Genomic DNA, 23,287 nt, shown 5'->3' on the forward strand with positions numbered 1-23,287 from the left:
TAGTCGATATTGACTATTAAACCTCCTACAGCTCATTACAGGCCGAACCTTGAAGACATACAAATGTAAATGAGGCCAACTAAGAAAATGAATGAGTATTCAGGTGTCACATTTGGAGAAGTTGAGGAGAAAAAAAAACCTCTAATTATGACTTTTGCTGAACTTTACAAGATTATAATGACAGCAATAACTATTCCACTTAACAGAGCAGATTGTAAAAGATTTATTGAGCTAAAACTTATTAAAAATAACATTAGAATATGCCCGGTATTGCCAGGTGTTTAGTGCGCTCGATTTATAATCTGTGGATCGCTAATTCGAATCCCTGTCACACTAAACATGTTCCTCATTGAGCCGTGGGAGTATTATAATGTGACGGTCAATCCCGCTATTCGTTGATAAAAGAATAGCCCAAGATTTGGCGGTTGGTGTTGATGACTAGCTGCCTTTCCTCTAGTCTTACACAGGTTTTTGATTTATTGGTTTTATTCAAAACGGAGTATAAAACGTTGACTGTAATCCATTGATGGCATATTAGCTGAAAACATGTTTTATTGTAAAAAGAAATTCTTAAATCACAAAAGTAATAAAATATGGATGAGAATTTCCAAAAGACATTTGAAAGTCATACAACAAAGAAAACATTTAATAAAAACATGCCTCAAAGAGAGGTTGGCCATTTTTTTTGGTATTTGATATTTTAATAAAAAAGATTATCGAACATTATTTATTCACTGTTGCTTGATATAGTCCATTACTCCAGGTTGGACAGCAAGTCTGCAACAAGAAGAATAACAGTGCCCTTTATTGGAGTGGCCTGGATCCATTCTCCTGACTTAGTTTTCAGCTAAGAGATAGTAAAAGTTTTAAACGTTAAGGATATCTGTATCACGACAGTATTGGTAAACTAATTCTTAAAAAACATAAATATTCATTCCACAAGTAACTATAACTTTCTATGACATTACTGTCATGTTTATTGTCTCCTCCCACTTTTGTGCCTAAAGATATTCTTACAGTGACATTACCTAAACCATCAGGTAATTAGCGCTAAGCCCTTTCGGGTAATATATTTCAAGTAAAAGTACGCTGAATTTTACATTTATTATGTTTTAAACAGGATTAATTACTTTTGTCTACTCTTCACCATCTGATTCAAAGGAATGTTTATATTAGTTTGGATATTTTCAGTTGGGTCCTTATGACACCCTTTAAAAAGGGATGAATTTTTGATAAGTGTGGACCATTTTTTACAGAGCGGCCTTAACCTGACCTGCATTTCGAATTAATAATGCAATAGTAAGTAAAACTGTTTTATTTTCATATGAGAAAGGAAAATTTAACAATTTTGAAAAAGGAAAGAAATAGTCTATGGAATCAGATCGAGAGAATATTTTAAAATTAAAAACAAAAAATAATATGAAACCAATTATATCATTTCATTGGAAAACCTCTATATCAAAACTGTTTGTTATTAAGCACAAAGCTACACAATTGGTTATCCCTGCTGTATCGACATCAGCATGGGTATTTAGCGTTTTAAGTTTTCGCATTTGCTGTTAAACCACTCACTGGAGGGGAAGGGGAGGTGCAATCTAATTTTGTGAAGATCAGTTTTAGTGTCAGACGTTTTGTGTTCATATTCCAACATTCCACAGCTATTATTAAAGAAACCTCTGAAGATAAACCATATAAAGTGACGTACAGATGATCTATGTTTACATATAAAGTTAGTGACGTACAGATGATCTATGTTTGTATAGATTTATTCAACAATATATCTCTTGTATGTATTGTTGTTTGCACACAGACATTAAGATAATGATATAATAAAGAATTAAGAAGAAAATGGTATAAAGTGGTAAACAGGTGCTGAAATAGAAAGGGTTAAAAGCCCACAAGCTACATGTTAAATATCTATTTATTTATTTGAAACTGATTCGTCAAGACTATGGACCTGAAGACGATCTTACTACTGTATGAGAACCTCATGCCCAACTTACAACAGTTTCGTAATGGTATTAATATAAAATAAATAAGTACTTCTTATCTCACGTGCAGAACACGATACATATTATCTCTCAGGTTGTTCTTGTTGTTTTATTGCCATTTTCAGTTTGTTTACCGCGCTGAATTGAACCCCGAATTTTAGCGTTGGAACTACATAGAACCTTTTAGTAAATTTTTTGATGGTTTATTTTGTAATGGGGTTAATAGAGAAAATGTAATACTTTGTTTCACGCTTACAAAAATAAAACAAAAATAGATATCACGAGGAAGAGTTAACTGTTCGAGAAAATTGTGATTGATGGTACTTCAGTTGTGTGGAAACGACCAATTTAGTTCTACAAAAATGAGAAGAGAATTATTTCATAGGACCGAATCAGACGTATGGAGGTTCCAAGTGCATGTTGTACCTTTGTGTTCACGTGAAACTAAAATTAACTACTAAATTTCTGTTATTTTTAAGATTTAGAACTTCAAGACTACAAAGTATTATCTATGGTTGCTTTCTTTTACGCCTCTCACCACAGTGGCACAGCGGTAAGTATGCGAATTAATACGCTAGAAACAGGAATTCGATTCCAGTGGTGAGAAGACCACAGATGACCCTTTGTGTAACTTTGAGCTTAATTTCAAAAGAAATTTTCTTTTGCATCGGATCTTTGAGGATAGTCAAATTAAATACGTTACGCTGATGTGTTAGTTTGTTCATCGTTGAGAAAAGAGCTACACAATCAAAATTCGATTTTTAGCGTTATAAGCTTTCAGACTTATCTCTGATTCCTTGTGAGAGGAAGGAGGTTGTTAATATTGAGTCGCTTGTTTTATAAATGTGAAAATTTATCAGCACAAATGGCCTTAAGCTCACTCGTGAAATAAAATCTCAATTCTCAAACTATAACAGCATGGCTAGGACGCTCGACTTGCGATCTGCGTGTCGCGGGATCGAACCCTGACACAAGATATATTCTTCTTTACAGCCGTAGCAGAGTTGTAATGTATTCTACTTTCAACTCTAAAACGAACCAATATCAAGTACCGGAAGAATTTCACATCTTTTTACACCTATATATCTTTTGAATTATGTTTTAACTCATAGCTCGCGTGTTAATTTCTTCTAAAAATCAACCCTATGAAACTATTTCCCAACACAAATGTAGACTAATCTTGTCATTATTTAATGAACTTACTGTTCATTCTCTCCATTAACATAACCGTCTGTAACAACAGGGAAATTTCGGCTGTACTTCTGTTTTACTTCTTTTGACAACTTGAGAAAATCCTTGGATTTCTTATGTATATTGGATATCTTTGAAAACATAAATCAGCGACAACAGCGAAAACACAAATGTTAGTTTTGTGTTAAACACACAATAAAAATGGACAGTTTTTAACTTTCACACATACGAACATAAAAATATTATTAAACCTATACAAATCGATACAACGCATTGAGCCAGTTGAATACACACTTTACATTCGGATCAGTCGTGACAGATGCATCTAACTAAACACCTAAAATGCCAGTTAAATTTATCTAAATCTATCGTAAGTATTAAAATACAACATTAAAATAACCATCTATTGCATCTCATATTCTAGGGTAGTTGTTCGTTGCATCAGACACGCTTACATTATGACATGAAACATTGATTAGAAATGATTTGGATAACCATATAACCCAGACACCTCCAAATATTTTTCAAACTATAATATTCTCACAGTTGTTATGGTGTGAATATCTAAGCTGACAAAGCATAATTATAATTAATTATGTTTGTGATAATTGATTATTATATAGTTTTCTGTTGTTTCAACTCTATATTCTTTTATTTAATTCTATCTTCTTTATGTAGTCTTTTTTATATAAAAAAAAAGAGTATATGGTACTCCTACCACACAATTACTGAAAAATCCCTAAAGGAATGAATTAAGAATGCTGTGCTATAAACTAAAGTGATCCTATTACTGATATCTTGTGACAAATACGATTAATCAAAATACATTCACTTAAAATGAAAATGTTTCTGATGCTCATTTATACTTGTTATATTGATAAAAGTAAAGAATAATTATATTTTGAAGATAAATAGTTTGCATTTGATTTCATAATCATTCTGTAGAATACAATCAAAATGCTAAGAAGCTGTGATATATTACTGCCTTAAAATACAAAAAAACATATCAAAATTCCGTTCTCTCTCACTGTGTGCTTAACATTCAGACATAGCTATAGTTTTAACCTTTTCTTTTGTTGTTAGATTTAACATACTTCATATCTAAGCCATTTTTACTAGTTACACTGACGAAAATTATACTCATCTTAAGGATAGAATATTCGGTGGTTTATTTATAGTTGAGCACAAAGCTACACATAAGGCTATCTGTACTCTGGCCACCATCTGATGTCGAAACTCAGTTTCTGGCAATATAGGTTTGCAGACATACCGCTGTGGGGCACGGAGAGAAAAATAGGAATACAGTACACCAGTCTGTAAAGAAACGGGATTTTTTTTATCACGTTCCGGTTGCCTCACCTAACAGCCTTTGGTCATTCAATATTTGAAGACGTACGATAGTTATTGTGTTTTTACCATGTGCAATCAATAATTGTGGAGTGGCCAAATATACGGTAACTATGGTACGTATATAGAGTGCTCGCATCTGAAATAAATCTTTTTATATTTAATCAGATTTTCATTTTCAGGTGTCCTTAAATTTCTGACACTAGGAGGTTCAAACGGAAAACTATCATGTCGCATTCATATCTTTACTTAGTGTTGTGAGCTGTATGTCTGACATTGTTGTGGGTTATATTTTCAAAGTATTAACTTACTTCTTTGGTAGAAATATGACGTTGAATGGTTGTTAAGGCTGTTGTTGTTGTTTTCAATTAAGCATAAAGCTACACAATGGGCTATCTGTGCTCTGCCTACCACGGGTATCGAAACCAGGATTTTCGCGTGTAAGTCTGCAGACATACCGCTGAGCCACTGGGGGGCAGGTTGTTAAGGCACTGGACTGGTAATTGAATATTGGGAGTTCGATTCCCTTTATCTAACATGCTTGCTATTTCAGTTGTGAGATCGTTATTAAGTGACATTCAATCCCACCTTTCCTTATTTAAAGAGAAACTCGAAATTTGTTGGTAGGTAATGTTGACTTCTCTCTTGTCTATCAACTCAAAATTATGGACAACGCAGATAATTTTAGAGTATCTTTGAGCCAACATTCAAAAACAAACTGTTTGTAAGAGGGAGGTGTTAGTATACACAACATGTAGAAAGATTATAAAAATCATCCCAGAATGCCAAGAACGTTCGTGAATGTTAATGATCAAGAAACTTTGTTAAATATGGAGGAATAAAAATACAGTTATCAATACGAGTAAACAGCTGGATAGAGTGCCAGTCATCCAGTGAAGTATTTCTTTCTCACTTAGTTCAGTGATTGAGAAGTCAGTGAAATATTTAGATCAGTGTTAGTTATCGTATATTCAGATACTCGATGTATTAGCCGTGGGATTGTAAAAGTAAATTTAGTTGCACGTTAGTCGTATTATCAAGAGCGAATACAATTTTATTGAAAATAAGAACTACTTGTGAAGTTAGGACAACTATGTACTGCTGAGTCACTTGGATTGGATTAAGAGAGAACCAAGAATGAGAGAAAAATTATAATAAGACAAAGAGAAAGGAGACAGTAATTTAAGAAAAAGTCAAGAAAAAGGGATATATATTATTAAAAGAAAAAAATTAAAATAAATTTGTCTGAAAACAAGATGGATGGAATTATTGGAAATGTTCAGTGTGGTTACAACAGCGCTAATGAATATGTGCAAAAGGACATCAATGAAGTCAAAATCAAAGATTGGAAAGATAAATACGAAGTACAGCAAGGTCAATAAAATAGAAGAACACACACATACAAGTAAAACAATAAAATATTTGGTTATAGAATTGATATATTGAAAGGCAAATCCGGTAATACCTTTTTCTACCTCTGTTCCTCAATTCTGACATGAAAAAAGAAAAACAACAACATTTATTATAAAATGTGGAATATGTTATGTGATCTCTTACACATAACCAGTTTGGATTACTCCAGTCGTGTAATTTCTAAGTCCACTTCTAAAATTTAACTGGACTATTCAACAATACTGTCTGATGGAAACGTGCTATGCGAGTCATGTCAGACTCTCTTACAAATAATATTCAAAGTAAACAGATGGAATAGTTAAAGAAAAGTTACTCGTATATATTGCTACCATTTTAAAACGAACGGCTTCAAAGACATAAGTATCATTCCAGATGAGAGCCATAAAGGCTATCGAGCATGCCTTATCCAACAGAACCAGAGTGGCACACTATAAGGAAATATATATAATAAAGTTTCAGAAAAGGATATAGGGAAGTAAGAGATATTAATTAAACTTGTAGAACATTTGGAAAGACATGCCCAATTATATAACCCTGATGCTCCACGTGAAACGAAGGATTCGTTGGCAATGGAACATGAATCCATTACAATTACAGATAAACTGCTCAATACAACATCTAGCAGTTTTGGGTTTCTCAATTCCTGTAGTATTGAAACATGAAATTCCCACAGTGACAGTCTAGAAAAACTGAAAGAATTAAACGAGCAACTTGTAACATAGAAAAAACAGTCGTTTATTGAGAGCACGTGTTACAATAACTGTAAAATAAAATTTGTATGTGATAAACAATATTTTTATATGATACTAAAAAGAGGAAATTGTTATAAATGAAAAAACTGTAACAGCTGCAGCAAAAATTACTGTGAATGAACAGCTATTAGTATACCAAGGAGATAATGGCTCAAGGACGTGTTTTACTGTCCAAACAGATCAAAGGAATCAAAAAGAGCTAACCAGACATCAAAACGATAGAAACTAGCTGAAATTATGAAGCAATGTTTAGCTGGGGGTTCTCCATTTATTTATATTAAGTATGAAGTTTATTAAGCAAAACCATATTAGTTTCTATGCTGGGTCCATTGCACGAAATCGAGCCCCTGCATCTAGCGTTGTAAGTCCTTACATTTACCACTGTCCCACAGTGGGACAATTTAATATCACATATGAGATCACCTGTTTAAGGATCATTTTAGAGATGATTATTATTTTGTCAAAATGTTTCATTCCACACATAATCTGCGACCTAGTAGCATACTGCTTTATTTGATTAACCACACCTTCTACTGTGGTCCAGGCTTTTCAGGACAGCTTGGGTGAGAAAACAAAAGGAATATATAGTTAGGCCTCTTTTATAGATAAGGTATATATATTATATTTATAGGGTTCTAGGCTTATTCATAAGCCCTGTACGAACTTATTATTAGAAGTGTAAATTGTTAAGTGGTTGGCTGTGTAGGCTAATTATATTTCTCCATCTCGTTCTATCCAATAAGACAATGTCTGTTTGATGGTGCGTTCAAGAACTTCACTGTTTCAAGTATTATGTCATCACTTCGTAGTCCTTTATTCAAAGGAACGAAATTTTATACAGATTTAAGATTCCAATTTAATATTTTGATTCTTCAGATGGGACAATATTGACCAATTAACGTCACAAAAAAACCATATTGAAACAAAACGAGATGAACTACAGATGCAATTCTTCGAAATGCATCATTACTTGGTTCTCCTTGTATCTGCACACCTGAAAGTGTAAATGTTGATTTATTAAACTAAAATGACGAAAAAATCGTTCACTTAAAGGACCACACAATACACTGTGTTTCAATTAAATTTTAATAAAATATTAAACGTTATCGTGTTTTATTCCGACTAAAGCTTTGTTTGTTGTATCTCGACAAAGAACGTCGCCAAAACTTAGCAATGGCAGATAAGAGAGAATGAATAATTGAAATAGTATTATACGCACTTCTTACAAAAACCTCTCCTGGACCAGTAACTAATAATATAATTTATTGTGAAGGTAACATGACATATTCGTTACTATTACAGGATATTTACAAATAAATATTTCACTTACCGATTTCTTGGACTTTATCAACAATGGGAATGTTTTACATTATTAACAAACACGTTTCTGCCAATTCCTACTGTTTTTTGCTTTATTAGAGTGTTAAGATGGCGGAGTTGCCAATACTTAAACCACATCAGAAACTACTCTATTGCTGTCTGTGAACTTCACTACGAAGGTCAAACTGTACGCTGGCACTGCCTTAATTGGTCAATCCAAAATTCGTTATTTTGTATTACTGTGACGAGAATAACAGTGTAAATTAGACTTCTACATCTGAGAATTTGTAATAGATTTTGGTTTGATTTACAAACTAAACAGAAGCACTGTATTTGGTTGATATGAACAGCTGTTACATCAATATTTCATATGTGCATCAGTGTTCAAAATGTTTATCCCAAGCAACAATTTAGTTTGTGTCTAAATGTATTGGATACCTATAAATAAAGCGGGTAAAAGATATAGAATCCATAGTTATAAAGCAGCAAAGTCAACATACGGGATTATTTGGATACATCTATATTCTATTATTTACAAGTTTTTATTGTTTATAGATTATATTTAATATTTAACATGATTTATATTAACTTTTAGAACATTTTTGGTAAAAAAAAATATCTATTGGATGTATCGTTTTAAATAACGTTCATTAAAGAGCAGTGTCTGTTTGTTTGTTTTTGAATATCGCGAAAAGCTATATGAGAGCTATCTGCGCTAGCCGTCCCTAATTTAGTAGTGTAAGACTAGAGACAAGGCAGCTAGTCATCACCACCCACCGCCAACTCTTGGGCTACTCTTTTACCAACGAATAGTGAGATTGACCATTACATTATAACGCCCCTACGGCTGAAAGGGTGAGCATGTTTGGTGCGACGGGGATTCGAGGTCGCGACCCTCAGGTTACGAGTCAAACGCCTTAACCCACCTGGCCAGGTCGGGCCAGAGAGCAGTGTAAAAGCTACCAAACTACCGAAATTGAAAATATAAAGAATTAGATACAATATTTCGATCATGATGACGCTTTGAATGTTTATATGTATTTATTATTCTCAAGAAGATCACACCCTTATATTCAATATCTGGGATATACAAATATACAATTTGGGTATATATGTTATACCCTTTCCCTTTTTGTTTTTTGTGTAGCCTATTTCACGGTATATAACACGATCTCAAATACATACGAAACAATAAATTCATAATTATTTTTTATTAATATATTACAACTACAATTTCTACTCCTCCACTTGTATACATTGTGATGTTCTTGTATACAAAATTTGATATTAGAAACTCGTGTATCATAACGTATTTGTTGCTTCAGTGTATTTAACTTGAATGTTCCAATTATCTACTATATACTTCTTTTTGGGTGTTTTCTCATTTCAAACCTACACTTAGGACTCTCTGTACAGTGGCGACCTCAGGCATTGAACTATGAGTCTTAAAAGTCCAAAGCTTGTCGCTGAATCACCGGATATTTTTATATTAGATGTTTGGTAATTTTACCAAATAAAATACAAGTCATAAAATTCTATAAATGATTTTATATCATTGCTCTAAGTTACAAATAATTGCATAAATCACAAACAAAATTATAATATAAAACTGCTAATAAATGAATTAAGGATACTTTGAGAGTTTAATCAAGTGCTCACTTAAGGTTAGTTGGATAAAATAAGTTTTATAAGTTTTGTATAGTTATAGTTGTACATATAGTAGTTTAACCAAAATGGCTACATATTTATTCAAAAATATTACACAACTTTTATACTGATATATAAAGGAGTGTGTGGGTAAGACCAATAGCATAGTTATTATTTGTGTTACTATTTTAATACAGCAAATTAGACTAGATAACATGTCTAAAAACTGAAATAGTAAGAGGTAAAGAATTAATGAAACCATGACATAGGTAATGTGGTGGACGGGTGAAAACATACCTTGTCAGTAAGAGAGAGCTATGGTCACCTGAGGACTGAAAGGTGAAGGGGGAGATGAAATAGGGAAATTAATTTATTTTATATCTTCAAGTCTATTACCGATATAACAGGATTCAGAGTCTGTGTATCACGTATCTCCTCTTAAACTGCTAAACTCATCAACTGCTAAATAATACCAAACGAAACTTCCAGGTTTGTACACAGGTAATAATTTTAATCCCAGCCCTTAGAGAATATTGGTTTTTCGCAAAAACAGATCCCAGATTTGGCATAAATTTACATTAAAGCACGTAAATAAGTAGGCCTACTAATTAAAGTTCGTAACCTGGTTAAAGAAACTGAACTTCCATCGTAGTAGCAATGAACACTATACTGAAAAAGTGCAAACTATAAGGTGAAACGTTAAATTTGTGTTACAGCGTCTCACGGGTGTGTTCGTTCTCTGAATGAAATATACAGTACCGAATTGTAACCATGCATTTTACACAGAATACAAAGATTTGTCTTTAAAACTAAACACCCCTTGTTACTAATATTATGTATTACGCCCTCTGTGCATGACTAGCGCTTTCTTAAAAAAATCAGTGTAGTTATCCGCCATTTTAATTTGATGTTTAAGAGTTAAAAAGCTCCCCCCCCCGCTAGTACAGCGGTATGTCTCCGGATTTACATCGCTAAAATCAGGGGTTCGATTCCCCTCGATGGGCTGAGTAGATAGCCCAATGTGGCTTTGCTATAAGAAAAACACACAAAGAGTTGAAAATATTTATTTTCTCACCTGGTTTTTTATGTTGTTTTAGAAACACATATTTGACACGACCTCTGGTTATTAATGTGAAGGTACTGGACCTGCTTTAAAAGGCAACTACGCAATGGGCCTTTGACCTCATGTCTCTTGCGTTTATGGAAAAAAAGATAACAAAAATGAGAAACTCAAACCTTTAGATTTCTACACCGAAAAACTACCATTCGTTGTCTGTAGTTAGATTTGGTAATACCACTGGTGTCAGTGAAATAACTCCATAATGATTCCCCCCGAAGGTACGCATAAGACCGCCTGGATAGGTCACCTGTCTTAACCACTCACATTACTATACAGTAATGCTTTATCTGCTAGTCAGTCAGTAGACACTAAAATAACGTCATGTAAGTGACATTTAAGTTGAAATTTGTACTCTCGCGACGTCAGTAAAACATGAGCATCACAAGAAGAATTATGCACTCTGTATGCTACAATACAGCATGAGCCTCAAAAGCAAAAAAATTAAAATATTGATAATCTGAACTTTGGTGTTATTTACCCTTCTAAAACAACACTTTAAGTTTAGTTTGCTTTCGAACTTCGCACAAAGCTTCACGAGGACTATCTGCGCTAGCCATTTCTAATTTAACAGTGTAAGACTACAAGGAAGGCAGCTAGTCAACACCACCCACCACCAACTCTTGGACCCTTTTAGAAACACTGCGGAAGTATATCTAATTCGTAGTTCTAATAATTAAATTTTTAATTAATTAATTAATTAAGTTTTTAATTTTGTTTCACTGACAACAACCAACTTTCGACAACTCATCTACATGCGTTGAAAGATAGCTTTAGATTTGGGTTTAGGCACCCACATTCCCTCTTACTGTTATCATTTTTTCTTATTTTTACACAAACGAGGCTTGCAAATTGAGGTTGAATCTGATAGACTGTGTATCCGTACTGTTATGTGGACCCAAAATCATCAGATACATCTCTTAAGAAGACGTACTCCTTTTCTATAAGGAAGTTTGTATTCCAGTTTTACTTGTTTGCTTTTTATAATCCAAGCTATCTAATTATAACCTTATTTCCTGAATAGTGGTGTATGTTTACATTCATAACAAATAACATTGGAGATGCAAAACAAAAACAATAACAGAAAAATAAGAAATTATAATATCTGATTATTTAATTAAGTATGATGAAATTTGTGGTTGCCACAGAAGAAATTATACTTTCAAGTAAATAACTTAATACTTCATTATACCATAAAATATTTTATGAATACAATCCGAAGTTTTTATTGGAGTCGTTGGGCTCGTGCTATGGAGTGGCTCCACTGTGACGTCGGCTCGGCATGGCCAAGCGTGTTAAGGCGTGCGACTCGTAATCCGAGGGTCGCGGGTTCGCATCCCAGTCGCGCCAAACATGCTCGCCCTTTCAGCCGTGGGGGCGTTATAATGTTACGGTCTATCCCACTCTTCGTTGGTAAAAGAGTAGCCTAAGAGTTGGCGGTGGGTGGTGATGACTAGCTGCCTTCCCTCTAGTCTTACACTGCTAAATTAGGGACGGCTAGCACAGATAGCTCTCGAGTAGCTTTGTGCGAAATTCCAAAACAAACAAACCACTGTGACGTCATCGTCGGGAACAACAAAATAAACGAAGGAGCTTCTTTCACGTCGTCTTTGGGCCTCATCATTTGGAAGAAGAAGTCGATGAAACTTTAACGTAGAACATATGGTACAGACTGGCTATCTTATCCATAGTTTCTTTCTTAAATTAAACAAATAATTTTATCATGTGTGCATCTCTTTCATTGAGATAACTATTAGTTGTCAGGCTGGTGGGTGAAGAACACATAACATGAGTTTACTTTAGATCTACGACGTTACGTAGAAATAAAACTCAACTGTTGATATGCTAGTGTTATTCTAATGTATCGTAAAAAACGTTAACTGTCATCTATACTGTTAGTATATTAAACAAATGGTTTCCCTTTTATTGACAAAAATCCTTACAATATAAGAATAATAATAGAATTTACAAACGACATTTGAAAGTCACATGAGGAAGGAAACACATGTTATTTGTGTCTTATTCAGACGTTGCTTATTTTTGGTATTTGATATTTTACAAAGACTTACCAAACATAAAATATAAACATTATCTACTCACAGTTACTGGATATAGTCCATTACTCCAGATGGACAGCAAGTCTACAACAAGACCCAGACTTTATTGGAGTGGCCTGGATCCATTCTTCCAACTTAGATTTCAGCTAGAAGAGTGTAACATTGTCAAACGTCTAGAATAAGTATATCACAACAGCATTAGTAAACTGAATACTAGATTATTGATTATTGATCCATTTGAGGGCTATAAGGAACGGCTGTGATTCTCATGTTTCCTCTCACTCTTAGGCCTAAAGATATCATTACAATGACTTCGTTTAATGGGTTAGCAAAACAAATAATAAACGCTAGGCCTTTCTAGTTAATATATTTCAAGTAAACGTACGTAACCCGTGTTTAACAATCATTACATTAAAATAAATATTGTTAATTCATTTAGTTTACTCTTGACAATCTGACCTTAAATTATAAAAGGAAATCAACGTTCGCAGTTCGTTTGAATAGTAAGTACCGTTTGACTTGTTTAAAATAAGTGGCCGAATCCTTGAACCTGTTACACAGAAACCTTTGTCTCGTAAATTAAGAAAGTAAAATAAATCTAAGTTGTTTAATTTACACATAAGTAACTAACCTCAATACAATAATAGAGACAGCAAATACAAAAATTATCGAAAATATATTTTTCTCTGTATCCTCACCTCCACAATCGTCTTCGAACAAAAACGTTATGGTTCAAAAATCTCTTTGTTCTCCAAAACGAGCGACATGAGGATTTTTCACATCTCCCACAGGAGCATAATACAACATTCTGAAGGATACATCTTTTGTATTTCGTCAGTGTTTTTGACGTATCAAGAAGAAATCTTCATCTACACCTATATTTAATGTGTAAGTGTGTGTGTTTTTCGTATAGCAAAGCCACGAAGAGCTATCTGCTCAGCCCACCGATGGGAATCGAAGGCCTGATTTTAACGTTGTAAATCCGGAGACATACCGCTGTACTAGCGGGGGCTAATGTGTAAGAAATGTGCAAAATGGAAATATTTAATACATTGGAATATAACGATGTGAGTTTTAAAATGTACTCAATTCTTTTGTTCCAATCTTTTAAAATATTTTGTTGCACATAATTATAATTACTGAAGACAATTCAAAAGGAAACTAGAATGTGGGCAAGTTTTCATAAAAGTTCGATGACAAATTGGATTCATAGATCCAGAACTGAAAAGAACATTTTTAAAATTATTTAAATTGTACATAGAACAAAGACATTAACAAACTTAATGGATATTTCTCAAAGAACAGGAACTGAATTAGTTAACTCACCTAATGCTATTGCCAGAACTTTCAAGAAACGGTTAGCTAAAGTCAGAGTGGCTGAAATACATTCAAGACCAGCCTGTTTCAATCCCGGTTCGTATTCTTCAGATGGAAAACAAGAATTTTTATTTGCCACTGCAAATGCTTTTTTCAACTTATACTCGAAATCTTAGTATAGGCTAAGAAAGTATATTTTTGTTTTCATATTTTTAATGGTGCGAGTTGTCTTAGTAGCTTTGTGCATGAAAACCTAAGTCATAAACTATATTAACCTCGTTCTCAGAACAATCTGCGCATCGTAAGATCGAAATCCTTCACGAAACATGCTCGTCTTTTCAGTCGGGCAAGAATATAAGGCATTACACTACCAGATAGTGTCTGAATTTTAATGATCTTGTCATGTCCCATCCCATACTGGGATAATAAGTCTTCGGATATCCAACGATAAAATCATGGGGTCGATTCCACTCAGTGGACACAGCAGATAACCGTCGTCATATTTATTTATTTATTTATCTTGATATTACGTTGAAAGTACTGTTCACTACAAATTTATAACTTCTTTTAAGATAAGCACAAAGATATACAATGAGCTATCTGTTTTCTATCCAACCAGGTTATCGAAACCCGCTTTCTAGCATTGCAAGCCTGCAGACATCCTGATATGTCACTAGACGGCGCTAATTTATAAAGCACTTCTTCATTCGTTCTTTAATGTATTGGAAGCATAATTAATTCATTTAATATACACGGGAATAATTTGTTTCTTTACAATATTTATTTTCCCATTTTGACAGTACTGCTGTGTTTCACCGACTTTATCGAAATTCGTGTATTTGTTTTGTTTTTTTTTCATTTAGATTTTGGAAGTTCGAATCAAAACTTGATTTTAAGTAAGGGAAAATTACTATAAAACTTTAAGACGTAAATCGGCGACTATTTTACTCTAAAATTGTTGGGGGGTTTTTTAGCAACCTTACACATATCAATATTTAAAAAAATCATGCAAATGTTTTAATTCATATATGTCATATTTCAAATATTTTATGAAATATCGGACACGACTAGCTATCACTAATTTAAGAAAAGCTCATGTTAATTTTAATCTGTCTATAGACTTATATCACCAGAAACTGGGTTTCGACAGCCGAGGTGGACAGAGCACAGTTAGATCTTTGTGTACCTTTGGGCTTAGTAACAAATAACAACATATTTAACCTAGCTTATAAAAATTATTTCAAATTATTAAGAAACATTAAATGTTTTCATGAAATCAATAACTAATAACAGATCCGTTTTTGTCACATGTTTGCCAAGTATTTCCACCTAGAAATCAGTGTTTGAAAAAAGGCCCGGCGTGACTAGGTGGGTTAAGGTGTTCGATTCGTAATGTGAGATTCATGGATTCGAATCCCCGTCGCACCAATCATACTCGCCCTTTCAGTCGTGGGAACGTTATAATGTAATGGTAAATCCTACTATTCAAAGCAAACCATAAACGAAATCTTCTACATATTAAATAATATAAAACTCAGTATTAAAGTCGTAACTTTCACGGGGCCTGGCATGGCCTAGCGCGTTAAGGCGTGCGCTTCGTAATCTGAGGGTCGCGGGTTCACGCCTGAGTCGCGCCAAACATGCTCGCCCTCCCAGCCGTGGGGGCGTTATAATGTGACGGTCAATCACACTATTCGTTGGTAAAAGAGTAGCCCAAGAGTTGGCGGTGGGTGGTGATGACTAGCTGCCTTCCCTCTAGTCTTACACTGCTAAATTAGGGACGGCTAGCACAGATAGCCCTCGAGTAGCTTTGTGCGAAATTCCAAAAAACAAACAAACAACAAACGTAACTTTCACAACTTAAGATTTTTACGGGCAATAAACTGAAACAAACCATGTCTTCCAAAGTCAAATTTAAAAGTTTTTTACTACGTTTCAAATGTTTGTATTTAACACTAAATCCACGTATGTTTTGAGTTCATATTTGTATATTAATTTTGTTTCTAAAATCATGCATTCTTCCACTTGAAACTGATCGAGAATTTTTTCAAATGTTAGTTGTAGCAAAACGATAACTTTAGAAATTAAGGATAATTAATAATAATAAAACAGTTCAGTTTTTTGTGTGATGAAAGTATTTTAATCTCAGATCTATTCTGTTACATTCGTAGTGAATATTTAGTAATGAAGAGAACAGATGAAAATGTTAGCTGATAAAAATAGTCTCATTTGGAAGTTGTATTTTTGAGCCAAATTTCACGGGTTGTCACAATATGGTTCACTGGACGTTGACATAAAGTATTTCCTACCACAAAAAGCTTAAGATACTGTATTGAAGTTTTTGATGTCTCAGATTTTTCTACACGTTCATGAAGTTTTTACTGGCACTATCTCAGTACTCCATGACAGTTTTATATAGACTTGTATTATAGTGACTCTCCAGAAAATAAACTTTTCTATAATGTCTTAGAAGTCGTTGAACTTTTGTGACAAAATGATGATTGTATTCTAAAGAAATGACCCGAATAAAGATTAGAACATCTGAAAGCGCAAGGATGGTCTTTGAGCTTATAAATTATTCCAATACGCATTGAAAGGTTGTTTTTTTTTAATTTCGCGCAACACTACTTGAGGGCTATCTGCATTTGCCGTCCCTAATTTAGCGCGCATTGAAAGGACTCGTATAAATCTTAAAAGAAGTTAATTACCTGCAATTGTTTTATATGGCCAGTTTTATTTCTATGTACAAACTTGTTTCTCATGAACTTTTTGTTTGTGAAGTTTTGTGTAAATATATTTAAAGACATAGATCGAATTGTCTTCAATATAGAAAGCAACATATTTCTGCCAGTGCCACCTGCCTCAAAAATATGATATCAGGTTTCTAATCTACACTAGTTAGCTACATTACATGTAACTTCTTTCAAAGTATTCATTTTGTCTGTACGAAAATAATGTATTTAAGAAACGTTAGCACCTGAAAAACTGAAACAAGTGCTGGTGAAGTACATTCTTTGGTCGTTTATTAACAACGCTTTCTTCAAAACTTGCATCGCACATATCGAACGCCGGTACGTTAGAAGCAAATAAGACAAATAAATAATAATGGTTAAGTACAATAATACTATTAGGTTGTTAATTCCCAACCTGAAAATCTAATTTGTAAATTCCTGTTAACACACACATAATGTGTGGATCGCTCGAACCGTATCAATCGTATCCCACCTATCTTAAGCTCTGGTATTCGGGGAAAGGCCTCGTGGGCACAGAACCTAGCTGATGCAGTGTAAATGACTCATATTCATATTGGTTCTTAGAATTATAGCTATCGTGATAAAATTAAACTGTTTTGTGTTCCTTGCATGTAATTCTGATACAGTTTTGTGACATAAATTAACATTGAAGCACATCCTTCAGAGCAAGTTAACTGGTTGCAAAAACTTTATCCAAATGTTTAAGTAAATGGTTGTATTACAGTAAGCATGGAATTACATAATTAAAATATGCAAAATTATGATACACACGTGATACAATCTTTAAACTGCGTGGTTGAAGAGTTTAAAATCTAAAATCAGTTAAACTTCAGTCACTATGTCGCTGGTTAAGGGAGAGCAGTGGTCTGTCTTAAATAACTGCCTTTCCTCTTGTCTGTCATTTGAAAATTAGGAATGAATAGCGTAGATATCCCTTAAGTAGTTTTGCGCGAAAACGAGCAATCAACTGCTGTGCGTGTAGTGCCATACATGAAAACATTATCTGATTCTATTTTGTATTTCTGAGATGGAACAAAACTAAGTAGACTTTTCTAATGGACCATTTTAAACGTGATACATTTTCGTCAAATCCTCCGCGAAATTTGTGAAAATATCACCCTCTGGAAGTGTTTCAATAAAACACACTTTTCTCTGGAGCTCCAAAAGTGAAGAAAAGAAGCATACAAATCAGTGAACAAATAAACAAAATATGTTCTATACACAATAAAATAAGAATATGTGTTGTTATTTTGCCTACTGGTCAGTTTTCGATTTTATTGTGACTGTACATATTTTGGGAGTAGGGCGAAGAAAGGCATTTTTAAAGAAGTCATCACTGAAAACTACAAAGACGAGGAATTCTGATTTCTGGGGAATTCGATTCCCCTCGATGGACTCAGCAGATAGTCCGATGTGGCTTTGCTCTGAGAAAAAACACTCTGATTTCTGGACAAAATGTTAAAGTATGGTATACCAGAAGTCAATGCTGCATTTAGGTACAGAAAACCCATACCCGTTTGTACTTCTACCTGTACCACTCTTTACAATGAGTTTGTTTTGAATTTCGCGCAAAGCTGGACGAAGGCTATTTGCTGTGTTCCATGTTACAGTTTCATCGACTCCTTGTTCCGAATGATGAAGCACAAAACCGACGTGAAAGAAGCTCCTTTGTTTATTTTGTTGTTCCCAACGATTACGTCACAGTGAAGCCACTCCATAGCACGAGCCCAACAACTCCAATAAAAACTTCGGATTATATTCGTAAAATATTTTATAATATAATGAAGTATTAAGCTATTTACTTAAAAGTATAATTTCTTCTGTGACAACCACAAATTTCATTATACTTAAATAAAATAATCAGATATATACAGTGGCGGCGACAAGGGGGAATTGAGCCCCAATATTGTTACCTACATATATTCATAAAATATGAAAAACACTTCCTCTTTTACATATACGCATATTTTCATAAACAGATTATTTCTAATTTGTGATAATGATTTATTAATCAGAGTATGAGTTTCCAATGAAAACTGTATTGAAAACACAGTTCAAAATAGCACACCTTTCTGAAATGTACCTTGGTATTTACATTATTATAATTTACCATCTGTACTTCATATTGATGGCATTTTAGGAAGCCCATCCACAGTTTACCTCAGCCCCCTTCAGAATGCTTCTGAATTGTTGTAGTCTTAACTTGAACATTAGTATGTTCTGTAAGTTGTTGTGGACTTTACTTGAAGAATTGTATGTTGCTATAAATCGTTGTGAACTTTACTTGAACACTTGTACTCTGCTGTAAATTGTTGTGGACTTTACTTGAACATTTGTATTCTTCTGTATATTGTTGTGGTATTTACTTGAAGACTAGTATGCTGCTGTAAAGTGCTTTTAACTTCACTTCAACCCCAGTACACTGGTGTAAATTGTTGTGGTCTTTACTTTAACACTAGTGCACTGCTGTAAATTGTTTTGTTTTTACGTTAAGACAAGTAAGCTGCTGTATATTGTTGTGGTCATTCTTGAACACTAGTGTGCTGCTCTAAATTGTTGTGGTTTTTACTTGAACACTTCTATGCACCTGAAAATTGTTGTGGTTTTTATATGAATACAAGTATGCTGCTGTAAATTGTTTTGGACTTTACTTGACACTTGTACACTGCTGTAAATTGTTGTCTATTTTATTTGAACTCTTTTTCACTGTTTTTTTTTAATTTCGCACAAAGCTACACGAAGGCTATCTGCGCTATTTCTAATTTTGCAGTATAAGAATAGAGGGAAGGCAGCTAGTCATTATTACCCACTGCCAACTCTTGGGCTACTCTTTTACCAACGAATATTGGGATTGACCGTCACATTATAACGCCCACACTGCTGAAAGGGCGAGTACATTTGTTCGATGGGGATTCGAACACGTGTTCTTCAGATTACGGGTCGAACGTTTTAACCCAACCTCCATTCCCCCCTTTTATGCACTGCGGCTAAGTTGTTGTAGACTTTATTTGAACATTGTATACTGCTGTAAATTGTTGTGGACTTCACTTTAACACTTTTACACTTATTTAAATTGTTTTGGACTGTACTTGAACACACTTACACTGCTGTAAGTTCTTGTGCGCTTTACTTGAACACTTGTAGCTCTCATGTAGCTTTGCGCTGAATTCAAACCAAACCTCTCTCCAAAGAATATATATAAAGCCGGCCATCAAACACTAGATGTTTAGTTTTATATATATATTTTATAAATATTTCGATATAATTAGATTTGTTTTTTAATTGGACCATTGTAGACAATATATGAACACTGCCCTGAAAGGGGCCGGAGAAAGTGTGGGTTACTCTGGCCATCAGGCACCACAACTTCATCATAATAGTAGCTGGGAATTGAAGTTAGAGGTGGAAGAAGAGGTTTCTTGCAACTGACCATCCTGGATATATAATTACGAACATACCCTAATACCATTACAGAAGAAGCAAGCTCTTGTGTTTCCGTAAGACTTTGAGGTCGAAAATCAACCAGTACCGTATACAGGCAATTCCGAAGAAAATAAAATATTTAAATAACGCCTTAGAAAATAAATAACTACTGTGTCCAGAAAATGCTTTCTTGCAGTTTCATTTAACGTGTTTGTCGTGAAGTGTCCTTGTAAACAAATAAAATCTATATTAAGTGAACTTGTCCTTGAATCTTGTAAATATTACCTTTGAGCTGACACTCTAGGGCTAAAGTACAGTGGCTTAGCTACGGGGGGCAAAAGGGTACATCTGTCCCCAGGCGCAGCATCGGGGGGGCACCAATTTGATGTTACATAATTAGGAATTATGGCTTACATGTTCTCAGGAGGGAGCGCGAAAACAGACTTTGTCCCTGGGCGCTGAAAACCCTAGCTACGCCACTGCTAAAGTAATATTTGAAACGAAACTGTTTAAAATCCTTGAAACACGTACTTTCGAACGACAAGACCAAATAACGAAGATAACGGGCCACTATAAGTCAAGTAAACATCCACGTGTTTGTTGAATGCTTTTGTAATCACTTCTGTTGTAATGGTCTTGATTTTTTAGGGCATTCATTGTTAAAAATTTCATTTCTCTTACAAATTTAATAGTAGGGCTCACGATCCTTAAAATAAGGAAAGTTCAAGTCTTTATTGCAAAATTCTATAGCATGTGTCACACTTGAACTTAAAGTTTTGGCTACAAAATCCATTTTCAATTGTTGCGTTTATCGTGGTTGAAAAACTTGACTCGTAATCCAAGGGTCGCGGATTCGAATTCCCATCACATCAAACATTCTCGCCCTTTCAGTCATGAGGACGTTATTGTGTGGCTGTCAATCCCTCTATTAGTTGGTAAAAGAGTAGCCCAAGAGTTGGCGGTAGGAGGTGATGACAAGCGACATTCCCTATAGTCCTACACTGCTAAATTAGGGATGACTAGTACAGATAACGTTCGTGCAGCTTTTCGCGAAATATAATAACAAACAAATCATTGCTATTACAAATATGAAGTAACTTTTAAAAATTCATTCTCACTTCCGTCAGGAGAAAGTCTCATGGGCTAGAAATAATATTTTATAATAAAAACTTAACAGAGAAATAATTTTCATCCACTGAGCTTTTTTTTGTTGTACTGTTTCTGTCAAATATTTAACCATAGAATTACCAACAAGGTTTGTATGTTCTGAATATTTATTTGCCCCCCAGTGGCTCAGCAGTATGTCTGCGGACTTACAACACTTAACTTCGGGTTTCGATACCCGTGGTGGGCAGAACACAGATAACCCATTGTGTAGCTTTGTGCTTAATTCAAATTAACAAAAAAAACAACAATTATTTATTTGCAGAATCGCGTATGGGTGTTTTTTACCTGTAATAGTTCGAAGTTTTCGAATGCCATAAAATTACACAAAACATGTAAATAAAAATACTGTTGTTATTCCCAATGATTTTCCATTGGAGTCCAAAATATGTCGTACATAGAAAATTAATGATTTCACTTACCTTTGGGTCAATTATTTACACTGGACGTTGTAACACGGAAGAGCAAAATGACTTCGCATGATACGATATGGAGACCCCACCATTAGTAAACTATATAAAGAAAAAATAATTATTTAACAATAAGAAAGTATTTAAATGCTGAACAGAGTAAAATATCTGAGCATACCTGAAATCTACGTAGGTGAAAACTGTACAAAAACAAATTTCATAAAATTTATTTTATCCTGCAAGTATAGAAGGAGGTAAGAAAGAAACTTGATGTTGATATCTGTATCGATAAACGTTGTGCATCTGTCTACCTGTGTAGTACTTTCTGCCTAAACCAATATTTACAGAACTTACTACTGGGAAGGGGAAGATTGCGATCAGTGAATTAAAAGTCAAATTGGAAGTAATCTATAGTATTTTTAATGTGCATATTTTTTCTCTTTGTTTGCTTTTGGTTCAACACAAACCTAGAAAGTAGAATATCAGTTGTTTTTTTTCCATCGCGTATAAGACTTTCCGCTGTTCAGCATCATGTGAATATTTTGTCTGTTTTTAGGCTAGCGCTAAGCTACATAATTGATTGTCTATCCTGTTCTCAAAACGAGCATTCAAAAGCGGTTTTTAGCGTTATTAATCCAACAACTTACTGTTGTGCCGCTAGGGGCTTCATGTAGATACCGTAAAGATTTCCTGAGCACGTCAGTGTTTTAAAAATTGCGAGAGAGGGCTCTGATTATGCTTCTATTTTTGTTATAAAAAAACGGATATATAAATATAAACTTTATATTAACACGGATTCATATAAAATATGACACGTATTTTTCTTATTATTTATTTATTATTATTACCATCATAGGTTCCATTTGGATCTCTCTCTTTCACAGTTTTTAACAGTCGTTATTAGATCTAAAAAATATTTCTAAGTAAATTATAGTTTCTTCCTCTGCTCTCGTCTTAAGATTGGTTATTATTGCGGCTGATGTGGTTGTTAAGGCTTTCAACTAAAATCTGGTATTAAAGTGTAAAAGAGAAACAACTAAATTGTTTATAGCTTGACCCATGATACATGAACTAGTGTTCCGTTGAAGTGGTACGGTGTACGAATACGTCAATACATTGGATTCGTTTCACTGATATGCTACACCAGTGTCAGTAAATAAAACCACAACCATATCAACTTACACAGAAGTAGACGCACCTCAAACGAGAAGCAAAGTCGATCATTTTTTTCTCATGGTTTCCGAAAGGTCAGAGATTTCGACTTGTGTTGATTCTCACTTTATATTGATTTCACTACCCGTATAACCTCACTATGTTATTTCTTCTTTTTTCACGACTCCAGAAGATGAGAAGAAATTTTAGATACTAGGACGCGATTATATTAA

At 34.1% G+C, this 23,287-nt stretch overlaps 1 long non-coding RNA gene across 2 annotated transcripts; it reads right to left on the reverse strand.

Moving 5' to 3' along the window:
• Positions 1 to 630: 630 nt before the first annotated feature.
• Positions 631 to 22,892, reverse strand: LOC143244002 (uncharacterized). 2 transcript variants are annotated; one of them, XR_013024863.1, is made up of 4 exons: positions 22,751 to 22,892; positions 21,915 to 22,004; positions 12,879 to 12,981; positions 7,398 to 7,688 (listed from the first exon to the last, which is right to left on the reverse strand). It is a non-coding gene; the product is annotated as an uncharacterized LOC143244002 (long non-coding RNA). The 2 variants fall into 2 exon arrangements; XR_013024862.1 differs by lacking the exons at positions 7,398 to 7,688; positions 12,879 to 12,981 and adding an exon at positions 631 to 847.
• Between the last annotated feature and the right edge of the window lie 395 nt (positions 22,893 to 23,287).

This window comes from Tachypleus tridentatus, chromosome 2 (genome assembly GCF_004210375.1).
Source record: "Tachypleus tridentatus isolate NWPU-2018 chromosome 2, ASM421037v1, whole genome shotgun sequence".
In the NCBI taxonomy this organism is placed as follows: Eukaryota; Metazoa; Arthropoda; class Merostomata; order Xiphosura; family Limulidae; genus Tachypleus; species Tachypleus tridentatus.